Here is a 13,520-nt window from a genome sequence, read left to right as displayed (position 1 = left end):
AAGAGCACGGGGCGTAGGAGAGAGGGCGTGTGACTTGTGGCCTCACCGTCATTTGCATGGAGCAAAGGGTTAAAGGACCAGATAGCACAGGTCTTGAATTGCATTAGAGGGTCCTACATTTTGTGTTAATCATGTATAAGGTGCCTCATTAGAGACACTTTGCCTCCGGAAAACTTGGGAGCGCGTTGATGTAAAAATCCGAGACTGAAAAATGTTCTATCTTTGTAGAAGCCCGTAGAGGTAAAGATGTCTACATCCATCCCTGTCTGGCCTAAGGTTTCTTAGAATTGTTCATTCTCCCAGCGTGGCCTCTGAGAAGGCTAGGGAAATGCTCTGTGTTTTTTTTTCCCCCCTGCCACATTCAATAATGGTTAAAGACTTAATTATCTTTTTATGAGCCCAACAGTCCTAGTTTCTGTTGCTCAAACACAAAGACGTCATCTGTCTTGGGTAGACATTCGGCTGTTGAATTGGAGCGAAGGAATGGCGACCGGAGGGGGGGGTGGGCAAGAGGTACACAATGTGCCGGGGAAGGTGACAGTGCTCCCTGGAGACGTGGCATCCTGGAGGAGCTGACCCACAGATGAAGTGAGATGGGCTCACAAGAGGGCCCAACCCTGGGCACAGCACCTGGTCAGCACATAGTGATGGCCTGAGAACATTTAAGGAATCAATTAAAAATGGTGAACCCAGTGAAGTATGAATCCTGTGCTTTTTTTTTTTTTTTCTGTCATTTTAAGCAATGCTTTCCTTTTATTTCTTACAATATTATCGTGAGAGATTACAAAGACCAGTATAGAATACTAATGCTAAGTTTTTATGAGAATCTCAGCATTAGGCCATATTTGTGTCACTTTTTTTAAGAAATAAAACTTCAGTGCGCACAGGGGTGGCTTAGTTGGTTAAGCATCAGACTTTGGCTCAGGTCACGATCTTATGGTTAGTGAGTTCGAGCCCTGCGTCGGGCTCTCTGCTGTGAGTGCAAAACCCTCTTCGGATCCTCAGTCTTCCTTTCTCTCTGCCCCTCTCCCACTCTGTCTCTCTCAAAAACAATTAACATTAAAAAGAATGTTTAAAGGAATAAAACTTAAATACAAGACGCACCTACAAAAATCTATGTTGTTTATGGTTTTAAATGTGGACACAAATAGTATTTTACTATATACATTGTGTGGCAACTTCCTTTTTTAAAACTCAACATTCTCATAGGAGATTTATTCATATTGATTCTTAAAAAATTTTTTTTAGTGTTTATATTTGAGAGAGAGAGAGAGAGAGAGAGAGAGAGAGAGAGAGAGAGAGACGGAGTGCAAGCAGGGGAGGGGCAGAGAGAGAGGGAGACGCAGAATCTAAAGCAGCTCCAGGCTCTGAGCTGTCAGCACAGAGCCTGATGCGGGGCTCCATCTCATAACTGTGAGATCATGACCTGGGCCAAAATCAAGAGTCAGACGCTTCAGCGACTGAGCCCTCCAGATGCCCCTATACTGGTTTTCTTCAATGGCTGTTTAAGTGTATCATGTTATTGGAATCTACTGCAACTTGCTTATCCATTCACACTGATAGATATTTCGGTTGTTTCCAAATGTTTACTTTACAAATGATGCTGTAGTGAATATTTCTGTATGCCATTCCCTGTGCGGATGTGAGAGCGTCTCTAGGACATATATTCAGCAGGGGAAGTCTTGGGTCCGTGGATATAAGGGTTTTGGAGGTTATATGGTTGAACGGCTCTTGAAAGTGGTGGCACCAATTTAAAGGTCCACCAGCAGTCTAGAGGAGCCCCCCCATTGCTTCACCCAATGTCTTCCACTCTGTGGTGTCTCCGACTGTGGGGTGAGTTTATTGGTTTGAGTGATTAAGATGTGGGTACTGCATAGGGGATCTTTTGGGGATGATAAAAATGTTCTTAAATAGGAATGTGGTGATAGTTGCACAACTGTATCAGTTTACTTGAAAGATCGGTGAGCTGTGTATTTGAAACTGGCGCCCTGACGGAGCCTTTCATGTTCCACCTGCTCACCTCCCTCTCGCCCCTCTCACTTGTAGTACTCAGATTACTCCACATTCTACCTCTCTGCTCACCTTCCCTCTTTTCACCCCAATGAAATCAGATCTCTCACTGGAAAAGTTTAGACCGACTGATGCACAAAAAGTTATTGACGACCGATAACGTGTTTTTGTTTTGTTTTAGTTGTTTTGTTTTGTATTTTAAGCAGAATCATGGAAATATAACCATTTGGAAAGATCTTGTATAGTCTGCCGGGGCGGCCATAACAATATACCACAGATGGCGGCTGGGGGGTGGGGGTACTCAAACAGCGTAAATTTATTTCCTTACGGTTTTAGAGGCTGAAAATCCACAGCGCAGGTACTGTTGGTTTCTGGTGAGCCCCCTCTCCCTGGTTTGTAGATGGCTGATTTCTCCTTGTGTCTTCACATGGTCTTTTCTCTGTGCACCTGCACGCTTGGTGTCTCTTCCTCTTTGTATATGGAGACCAGTCCCGTTGGATTAGGGCCCCAACTTTATGATTTTATTTCCCCTTAATTACCTTCCTAAAGGCCCCTCCAAACACAGTTACACTGGGAGTTAGGGTTTCAACATATGGATTTGGGGGGAACAAAACTCAGTCCATAACAGATCTTACAAATAGGTCATTTGGCCTTGTCATTTGCAGAGGTAGAGGATGCTGATTAAAAAATCTGTAGACATATCAGGAGGAAACGATCGTTTTACATTTGGACTAATTTTTGGAAGAAGCAAAATGAATATAGCAACAGAAAGACTTCATCAGAATATTTGTTGTTCTGGTTATTTATTGCTGTGTAACAATTTATCCCAAACATTGTGGTTTAAAACAACAATCATTTTATTATGCTCATGGATTCTGTGGTCAAGAATTTGGGCATCACCTGGCTGAGTGGTTTGGGCTCTGGGTCTAACATGTTGCAGTTAGGTATGGCTGAAGCCAAGCTGGCAGCTGGTAGCTCTCTCTTCATGAAGTCTCAGGGCCCCTCCATGTGGAACAGTGGCCTCAGAGCTTTCACGCATGTCCTAAAGAATCGGGTAGAAGCGGAATTGCCTTCTAGGACCTAACCTGAGGTCACATAACATCACTTCCCCACAGAGTTTCAAAGGGAGGGAACACAGACACCCCCCCACCTCTCAATGAGGGGAATGTCATAATCACTTTGTAAGAATATGTACGATGGTATGATGTATGATGTATGATAGTATGATGTATGGCCGTAATTTTAGAAAGATTTATTTTTGTAATTATTCTCAGGTATAAATAGAAATATACACTGTTTGAAGAAACATTTGCATGGGGAAAGTGTCTTGCTTTCCTTGCGGATTCTCCTTCATTTGCAGCCCAAACAGGGGCTGGACAGCTTTGGATTCAAGCCGTGGTCCTTGTCAGGTCCTTCCATTTTTATGGGTTAATTCCATGTCCAGTTTGGTTAACTATCTGTTAGGACATTGTATTTCTCTTAACTGACCACAGAGTATCCCTTCTTTAGATAGTGGCTGAGGGGCTTAAACACTAGCTCAGGATTACCCAGTGTTATGGTTATGGGGCTGAACTATGTCTCCCTAAAATTCATATGTTGAAGTCCTAATTCCCAGTAATTCAGAATGTGACTATATTTGGAGATAAAAATCTTTAAGAAGGTAATTAAATTAAAATGAGGTCATTAGGGTGGGCCCAATCCAATATGACTGGGGTCCTTGTAAAAAGAGGTGTTGGAGGGGCGCCTGGGTGGCGCAGTCGGTTGAGCGTCCGACTTCAGCCAGGTCACGATCTCGCGATTCTGTGTCTCCCTCTCTCTCTGCCCCTCCCCCGTTCATGCTCTGTCTCTCTCTGTCCCAAAAATAAATAAAAAACGTTGAAAAAAAAAAAAAAGAGAGGTGTTGGAGCCAGACACACACAAGAAGAAGACCCATATGAAGACACACAGAGAATACAGCCACCTGTAAACCAGAGAAAGGTGGCTCAGAAGGACCCAAACCTGCTGATACCTTAGTTTTGAACTTCTAGTCTCCAGAACTGTGAGAAAAAAAAAATCTGTTGCTTTGTTACAGCAGCTCCAGCAAGCAAGTTCACTCACGTATCAAAGGTTTGACCGTATGAAATGTACTTTGAGGGGTGACTTTGAAGGCTCTGTTTCTCTCGCCATGTTTTCCCACTTATTTTTGAAAGCAGCAGATGCCTTTTTTCTTCTCCCACATAAGTAAGTAAGACATAAGTCCCCGATCTATAAAATATACAAATAGTCTTTTATTGGCATAACATTTTCTTGGAAGTTTGAACTATTGCCTCATAGAGTAAAGGCACTCAGTGGGAACGATGAGGTGACTTTGAGGACACAAGTACTCAGAAACCTGTGTCATTTGGGTCAAAGGTGGCCCCACCCAACTTGCTGCCTTGTTCACCTGAGAGGGTCTCTCCTTACTACGTCACACACCATTTCTTTTGCTCACAAAATTCAACATTATGTATTAGAACAGCACTCCCACACCTCCTCCCCCACCCCAGGCCAGAAAAATGGAGGTGGACACTCAGCCTGAGGCTCTTCCAAGGCCGATCATCTCCCCACCAAACTGCTAGTGTGGTCTATCCCAAAGGCCTAGAGGAAACCCATCGAGACTGTGCAAGACTGCACAGTGACAGAGCAGAGAGATTTGACACGATCTGCCGACTGGGCACGGCCCAGGGAGACAGCTGTGGGCTTTGGAGCCTGATGACCTAGCCGTACCTCCCAAGTTGACCATTACTAGCTATGAGACATGTCAGACATGTCACGTCTCTGAGTCTCAGTTTCCTCATCTGTCATAAAGGGGATTTGAACACCTGCCTTGTGGGTTTTTGTGCAAATTAAGTGAATGAAAATGTGTGTGTACTCAGCGCAGTGCTTTGCATATGGTTCATTAAATATTCATTGTCCTTACCCTCAGGAGAGCCACTGAGGGCTCAAATGAGGTCGTGTGGATGGAGGTAGTCTGTGAGGAGTCACCTCTGTGCCAGCTGGAGTAGTGATGTGGTTTGACACGGTCTCACTCCCGACTGGACGGCTCTGAAGTAGACAGGCATTTGCTTTGTCTTGGGTGAGAGAAAGGGGGCAAGAGTATCAGGGAGGAGCAGGGGTGTGCTGGCCGCTGAGAACATATGCCCAGGCTCTAAAGGCTGACAGGCAGAATGAGTTTTGAAAACGTTTCTGCAGGGCTGTGTGAACTCTTTTCAGTCACCAAACGACCAATTTTATGAAGGATTTTGAAATATAAGGGGAGGCTCAAGAGTTCACGCTGGACCCCGAGAGCCATCTACCTCACAGTCTGACCAACTCATTTCCTAGGTCGTCAAGTTTGCCATTTGCACACGGACATATTAAATACTATCCAATAAACTTAGAGTATAGTTAAGAGTCTGTTTTATGGATTTGATATAGTAAAAGAAAATTTTTTTTTTGTATTGGAAATTGTATTTAAATCTGCAGAGTATAGTCATCGGGATGTAGGGAGCAGATAGGCCCGGATGTGGCAGTTTTCCTTGAGCGATCCTGAGTGAGCATCATAGACATTGAAGATGGCTTCTGCTAATGCTGCCTCCTGCCAAGAGGGACCGCCGTGTCCTTATGAGCTTCCCACACCCACCTGGGGACCCCTCTGCTGTGGGCTGGGCTCCAATAGTTCATCTTTGCCTCTCCTTTTGCTGACTCTCCCCATGACTTAGCTTCTGGAGCTTGTTTGGGCTTCATGATACACCCCACACCCCAAAACTATGAAGTCACTCTTTTTTTAGAGGCACGAAGATTGCCCCCCATTGCGCACTTCATTCTTGTTCTGCCTTCTGAAAAGATTCTTCTCCTTCTCCTGTCTTTCTGTTAGTTGGTTGGCCCTCAACTAGTCCCCACTTCTGGGGTATAGTGTCTGGATAGGAAGAAGCTAATAGAATCAACACTTGTCTTCAGTAGCTATCTGCTTCTTTGTCTGACAGCCTCTGTTTATGGGGCTTTGTAGATTTCGCATCCTTTAGTTTTCTCTTTCAAGTTTTATTTGTATATTTATGTATGTGTGTGTGTATTTTGAGAGAGAGAGAGAGTGCACACGCACAAGTGGGGGAGGGCAGAGAGACAGGGAGAGAGAGAATCCCAAGCAGGCTCCGTACCATCAGCACAGGGCCTGATGCAGGGCTCAAACTCATGAACCACGAGATAATGACCTGACTGAAGATCAAAAGTTGGACACTAAACTGACTGAGCCATCCAGGCGCCCCTCATTCTTTAGTTTTCTCTTATCATGAAACTCTCCTGGGAGCTGATCGCCTCACCAATTAATAATGCTGTAGCCAGCTGCTGGCACGGTAATGGATCAACAAGGGAGACAAGCTCCTGGAGGGACCTGGACTGGAATGGGTCCTCTAGGGAGGGGCACCTGGGTGGCTCAGTGAGTTGATCTCTGGATTCTTAGCTTCCACTCAGGTTGTGATCTCATGGTTCGCGTTGGCCTCACAATGTGCAGAGTCTGCTTGGGATTTTCTCTCTGTCTGTCCCCTGCTTGTGCTCTCTCTTTCAAAAAAAAAAAAAAAAAAAAAGAAAAGAAAAGAGTAACGATATGGGTGGCAGAAAGATTCCAAAACATTTTCAGTTTTTCCTAAGTTTCCAGATTGAATCAGAGAGAAGGGTTCAGAAGCACTTTGCTTTCTTTGAAAGGACAAATTGAATCTAATTGGCTCAGTGTGAGAACTAAGAGGGGCGAAGGGTGTATCTGTTAATTTTCATTTTGGCTGAAGTGTGGTGTGTGTGTGTACGTGTGTGTGTGTGTGTGTCCGTCCCACAATAAGTGATGGCAACTGACATTGGTGATCTGAGGGAGGAGATGCTGAACAAGGACGGGAAACTGAGTCAGCCTGGTAGTAAGCCGGTGCTTGTTATGGGGTGGGGGAGTCATAGAGATGTGAGAAATATGATCCCTGCCCTCCAAAAAACCTTCACCTAATGGAGGAGCCAAGATGTTGAGGGAGAAAGGTGACTTTTTGTGGGTGCAGAGCCAAATGACACACAATAAGCAGTTGGGAATCCAGAGGAGGCTGGGAAGGTCAGGGGAGACTTCATAGAGGCGGTGGCGCTCGAAATGTACCTTGAGAGATGGGGAGGATTCTGAGAGCAGAGCATTCCAGACAGGGGAAGGCAGAGGTTTCTAAGGTCTGTCTGCAGGGCAGGCAGGGAGCAGTTTGCTGGCACCCAGGATTGGTCAAGGAGGAGAGGCCAGGCAAGAGAGAGAAATTTGTTGAGGTAGTTTGCAGGGAGACTTTGGCGCCTGAAAGGCAGAAGCCTGTGAATGGGCAGGTGTGCAAATGGTCACTTAGAAGGAAGAAGTGCCCAGTGGTCACTGGGAGAAGGCGCCATGGCTTTGCATGAGGGCCAGGCCTCCAAGTAAGCCCCCTGGTTGAGCTGTAATTCTGACAGGCGGGGGAGGGACGGGGCTCAGTGGGGAGGGGAGAGGGATGGGCAGGCTACGGTGGAAGGGACTTCCGGGACAGTCCAGGCAGCTGTTGGGCCAGCTGTTTTGCTCTGACACCTTAGGGATTAACACCAATACGAATAGAAGCTCCAGAAGGCCAGACCGACTCAGAGGATCTCACAGGTCAACTGCTTCTTCTCTTCCTTCTCTTTTTCCTCCTCCTTCTGCTTCCTAATATTATTGCTTTCAGATTTTTCCCCCTATTTTCTTTACAATAATTTCCACCTTAAACAAAAGTTGCATGAATCTTTTGTAAAAATGTAAAGAACTTTTTTATCCCATACCCTAGGAGAGCAAGTCGCCAACTGGATGTTCTATTCTCCTGTGTTATAGGATACAACCACCAACATCAGGAAGTTCACGTTGATTTATTACTAATGTCAGAGCCTCAGACCTTCTTCAGGTTTTCCCAATTGTCCTAACCATGGATGTTCTTCATAGCAACAGGATCCGGTTCAGAACCACACACTGCATGTATTTACCATGTCTCATTAGTAAGGAAGAAAGGAAGGGGGACAGGAAGGATAGAAGAAGGAAGGAGGTTCCTTTTAGTTGGCACAAACCATCAGCCCGGCCAGGAATAGCAACAGACGGTGCTCAACACTTTATGTTTCTTTTACAACCCAGTCAAGTTTCAATTATCTGCCCAAATGAGGGGTAGCATGGGCAGATTCAGAATAATTTTGGATTTTCTAAAGCATTCTGCAACAGTCTTATATGTATATATGTATGTATTTATTTACTTTTGAGAGAAAGAGGGACAGAGTATGAGCAGGGGAGGGGGAGAGAGAGGGAGAGGGAGACACAGAATCGGAAGCAGGCTCCAGGCTCCGAGCTGTCAGCACAGAGCCTGACGTGGGGCTTGAACTCACGAACTGTGAGATCATGACCTGAGCTGAAGTCGGCCGCTTAACCGACTGAGCCACCCAGGCATGCCAGTCTGCAAAGTCTTGTAGCTGTTTTTTTTTCTCTCTGATTTCACATGACTCATACAAGCACGTATGCAGGTCAGAGATGTACCTGCCGGGTAGAAGTAGACGCTGGTTGTCGTGATCTGTTAGTACGCCACAAATCAAGTAGAAATCCGAGATTCTTTCCTAAAGAATCCTAAATTCCTAAAGTGAATCAGCTGAACCTAAGCATAGCCCCTGTGACAGAGACCCTGCTCCAAAGCTTGGCCTGAGTGGACTCATTTGTCAGGATTGGCAGATGTTGCTTTAGCTTCAACTTCTAGTCCAGAGGCTTGGGCTTGGCCATAACTGTCTATTTCACGCGGCTTTCATCTTTCATTTGGCAAAATGATTCGTGTGGAGTGTAATGTGCATCTCTGATTACTTACCCAGAAATTTATCTTCCTCTGATAAGATTGCTTCTTCCCTGCACAAAAATGAGAATTTTCACATAAGGCACCGAGGCAACCTTTCGTCTCCTTTTGGTTTGAATTCCTTGGCATCGCTCATGCATTCATTTCTTCATTCAGTTTACCTTTAATGAGCACCTGCTATAGCCATCTATGGGTACATGTACATGAATAAGAATAACTCTGCTCTCGAGGAGTTTGCCATTTGGCCCGGGGAGAAAGGCATGTGAGAAAATGACCTTCCTGGCGCAGACTGATGCCAAGGGGAGGCCCAGGTAAAGCGACCTGGTTGTGATGATCAGGGAAGACATTGTGGGGGTGTGGACTGAATATGAGTGTGAAGGGGGAGCAGGACTTGGACATGAAGTCAGAGAGATTGGTTCACTACTTACTCACAGAGGGACGTATAACCTCCTTCAGTGCCATATATTTCATCGGAATTCCGCTACTCATGTTAGCTTGCCAGGTTAGGTGGGGCATGTCAGGCAATACTTAGAAGCATGGGACTCATAACATCCTAGTCTGTCAGTGTGGACAGAGCCCTTCACAAGTAATTGAATATGACTACTTTACAGATAAGGAGAGGGAGGCCCCAAGAGATCAGATTCTTCAAGCCAGGGACCCTCTTGAGCTGAGAATAGAACTCCACCCTCCCTCCCTCCACCGGAGTCCTCCTTCCACTATCCACTGTGCCCTCCACAAAAAACCAGCTGAGTGTGGAGATTCTGTCAGAGACCTGGGCTCATGAGCCTGGAGAAGGGCTGAGGCAGCTCTAGGTAGATTCCCTCGGCTGTTCATTGCAATTGATGCGTGAAGAGGGACAGAAAACACTGCGCAGTCAGGCCCTACAGCAATTCCTTCCAAACCTGCACTTGGGCCCCAAAGGGAGAAGACAGCCCTGTAGGGTCTAGGGGGGACTGGTGCAGAGTGGGAGTAAGGCCAGTGGCTGGAGATGCCGGGGAGAGAGGGCACCCTGAGAAGAGTTGGAGAAAGATTTGCCTGGGCCTCTGACCTGGAGGTCTGCTCCTCTGGCCTTCTTTCTTAGCTAATCTCCCCTCCTTCCTCCCTCCCCCTACCCTTTCCCCTTCTTTAACATCTAAACATGCTTTAGATGCTTTTTTTTTTTTTAAACTTTTTGTTTTAAAATAATTATTGATTTGCAGAATGTTGTGAAAAGAGTACAAGGAGTATCTCAGTACACTTTACCTATTTTCCCTAATGGTTATATTTTACATAACTATTGTGCAATTGCCTACCAGGTGTTTGAAATCTTAACCCCCCCATCCCTCCTGGCCCCCGCCCCTGACATCATCAGTATAGTCCTCAGGATCATCCTTGGACAAACGTCTCATACCTGGCACGTGAGACTAATTTCGTTTTCTGGATCCCAAAGTCCCTCTCTCAGTGAGAAGAAGGGAAGCGACGACTGTCGTAGCCAATTCTAAAGAAAAATACAAGTGCAGACAGGATGATCCTGAACATGCTAACCAGATGGCCGCCATATTTAGCGAGGACTAAATGGATGCCAGGGTTTGGGAGCAGAGACTTCCTTTCAGCTTTGGGACCCGGGGGGGGGGGTGGTGGTGTGGGGAGTGCCTCCGGATTATTGAACAGGACCAGTCGCTGAGTCTGGGACCCTCAGGGGGCTCCCCGTGGAAGGAATAAAGAGCAAGAGCTCCTCAGCTCCTGCCCCTTCCTGACTCTCCACCCTGGTGGTTCTTCTGTCAAGTCATTCCTGCTGATAGCAGCTTCTTCATCAGGTCTTCTGATCCTCTAGAGCACTGGACATCTAGAACTAGCCTCCTGTTCCTAGATTCTGGGTCAGGCGCTCTTCTTCCCCAAACACAAGCCTTGTCACTGCTCTCTTTCCTTAAATTCACGTTGCCTGACGCTGCTCCGTCAGTCTTTTGAAAGCACCCCTTCCTGTTACGTGCCCCGTGGCCGAACGACCTTCAGTAGCAGCACCTCTTGGACTTTCTGTCCTGGCGATGAAATCTCTGATGAGCCTTCCGAGTGTCATTCCTCTTTGAAGGCAGGTCCTTGGAGCACACCTTGCTCATCTTCATGCGGTCTTCCTGTAATCAGTAATGACCCTCCTCTCCAAATCCTACCTTCGCTCCAGGATGCGATCAAAGCCCCAACTTCTCCATTAACTTCTCCCTGACTATTCTAACTCATAAAGGGAGTTCTACTTCAGAATTCCTACTACTATTTCCTATACTGTCCTCTTGGTATTTAATCATACACAGGGTCTATTGTTAATTTTTCTGCTGTTGAATTTTCAGTGCTGCCTTATAACCAGGCTTTCCACTCTGCCTTGGATCTCCACATATGGATCTCCACATATGGTGTAAGAATTTCTTCTTTCATTTTACTTTCATATTCCTACTGGGAGACCTTTGCATCTAACACTCAGGAGGCAAGTCCTGGGGTTTTGAAATGGGCCTGCCACATTCCCGTGCCCTGTGTGCCAGTGGGAGGGAGAACTGTGCGGCCCCTTCGGTGAGGCCGCTTTAAGAGGAGTGTCAAGAATCACGTGGGAAGGGTCGCTCAAATACTAAACAGGTTTGCTTGGTAGGGACCCAAATAAGGACAAATGCTCAGCAAATGTTCACCATTCTTATATATGCCATATTAAATACTAAATTTAATATTTTCTGAGTCCCAATATTCCCAGCTACGAACTGAGAATAGTAATATTTACCAAACAAGGCTGTCTTAAGGATTAAATAAGATGATCTGTGGAGTCACATACTGCCTGACATAAGTTAGCACCTAACAAATGTGAGCTCTCCTCTCCTGCTATTAGTTTCTGAATCATTTCCTGGGACGATTGTTCCCCATAATCCTCTAGAGCAACTCATCTGCTCAGAGCAACTTTAAAGGAAATCTCTAATAATTCCCCACTACTTTGTTGTTGTTGTTGTTGCCTGTTTGAATGATTCCAGTCCTTTTTTGCGGCAAAAGATTGTGGTAGGCTGCTTTCATTTTATTTTATGATATGCCCTCCTTAAATGAAGATCACCACTCAAGAGATCCACTGAGTTTTATTTTATTTAATTTCTTCTTGATGATTTTGATATTCTGAGTGGATTAGGATTAATTTAGCTTTGAGTTTTGGGGATGCTCCTGTCTCGCTGCCTCTCGTAATTGGCAGCAGGAGAGGACCCGGGGAAGCAGAGCGGGCGCACTATTGACTTGACTGAAGGCGTGGACGTCATTACGATCGGCAATGTCATGGGCAGAGATGAGTCTGTGACCTCAACTGAGTAACTAGCAGCAGACCACGAATTGATTCTGTTGAAAGGGTCAAATTTCTCCAAAGGGCAGATGAAAGTGTTCAATTGAGTATCACCTCGGGTCACAAACAAGGCTCCTCTCCTACCCGAGAGTAGGTGTTCCTTCAGTGGTCTCCTATTATCTTGACTCAGTTTTGACAAACACCCACTGCGGAGTTGGGGCCCTGCTGCTGCTGTTTTTGCGAGGAACCTTTACAAGCAAGTCATGCTAAGGAGATGAGTCATTTAATCATAGTCTGCGTGGATCCCACCGCCCAGTCCCAGCCTGTGGGGACGATGGGAGGGGGCTGCACTGTGGATGTCAAGGAAGGAAGTGGGGAGCGACTTCCCTCACTCATCAAGAAAGCTACTTCCGGGCTGCCATCTGGCAGAAGCAACTTCTCCAAAATTGCTAGTATAAGTTGACGGGGCCTGGAGTACAGACAACGGGCGTATCAGCCACAACCTGGACTGATTTGCTCCTGCAAGACGTGAATCTACTGGATACAGTGTGAGCATTTCTTCCCTCAGTGTTTCTTTACTATTCCCATTGGGCAAGTCTGTAGAAAGTTCATAAGTCCTATAACATGACGTCTCTCTGATGCTTAACTGTTTACCTATGACTCCATCAAGGGGGGTGCTTAGTGCTGCCAACTTCAAAGGGGCCACACAGAGACCGAGAAGCTTGAAAACAGCCAGGCTTTATGGGTGTTCCTTTAAAAGCACATCTCCCTTTGGGTTTAGGGCTCTTGTTTTATTCCTTTGGTTCCTTCTTGCTCTCCCTTCTCAGATAATTAGTCTACATGCCTCAGCTGTTGGTGCATCAACAAATATTTGCTGAACGAATGAACGAAAAGTACCGTGGCCAATACGTATCAACGCTTAGGATGTACAAGGGTGGACAAAAAGAAGCACCTTGCTGAGGTGCTGCTCACTCCTTTGGTCAGGCAGACAGGAGGGGTGGCAAAGAAAGAAAAGAAAATGATGAAGACGCTTGGTTTTATCCCATCTGGGATAGCGGGCTTCCTTTTTAAAGAAAGTTCAGGGAATGGAAACATAAGCCAGTAGGCTTGCATAGAAGAAAATGTGCTTTAGTGCCGAATGTAGTCCCTTGCCTTAGGATGGTGATAAATTAAGGCACGATGTCGATGAATGATCCACAGTGAAGTACTAGATGATTCAGACTTGGGAGCCAGCCACCTGAAGTCCTGGGGGGTTCTCGAGGTAGCTTGCTGTTCTAGAGACTTAATTACCACTGTAACTCATGACACATAATTGCATGTCAGATAGGCTAGTTTTCATGCTGAACTGCAGCCTTGTGGAGGTAAATGATGCTTCTTTCTTCTTCCCCTGCAAAGTGACC

This window comes from Panthera tigris, chromosome D3 (genome assembly GCF_018350195.1).
Source record: "Panthera tigris isolate Pti1 chromosome D3, P.tigris_Pti1_mat1.1, whole genome shotgun sequence".
NCBI lineage: Eukaryota > Metazoa > Chordata > Mammalia > Carnivora > Felidae > Panthera > Panthera tigris.
Note: the sequence above shows the minus strand (reverse complement) of the source record.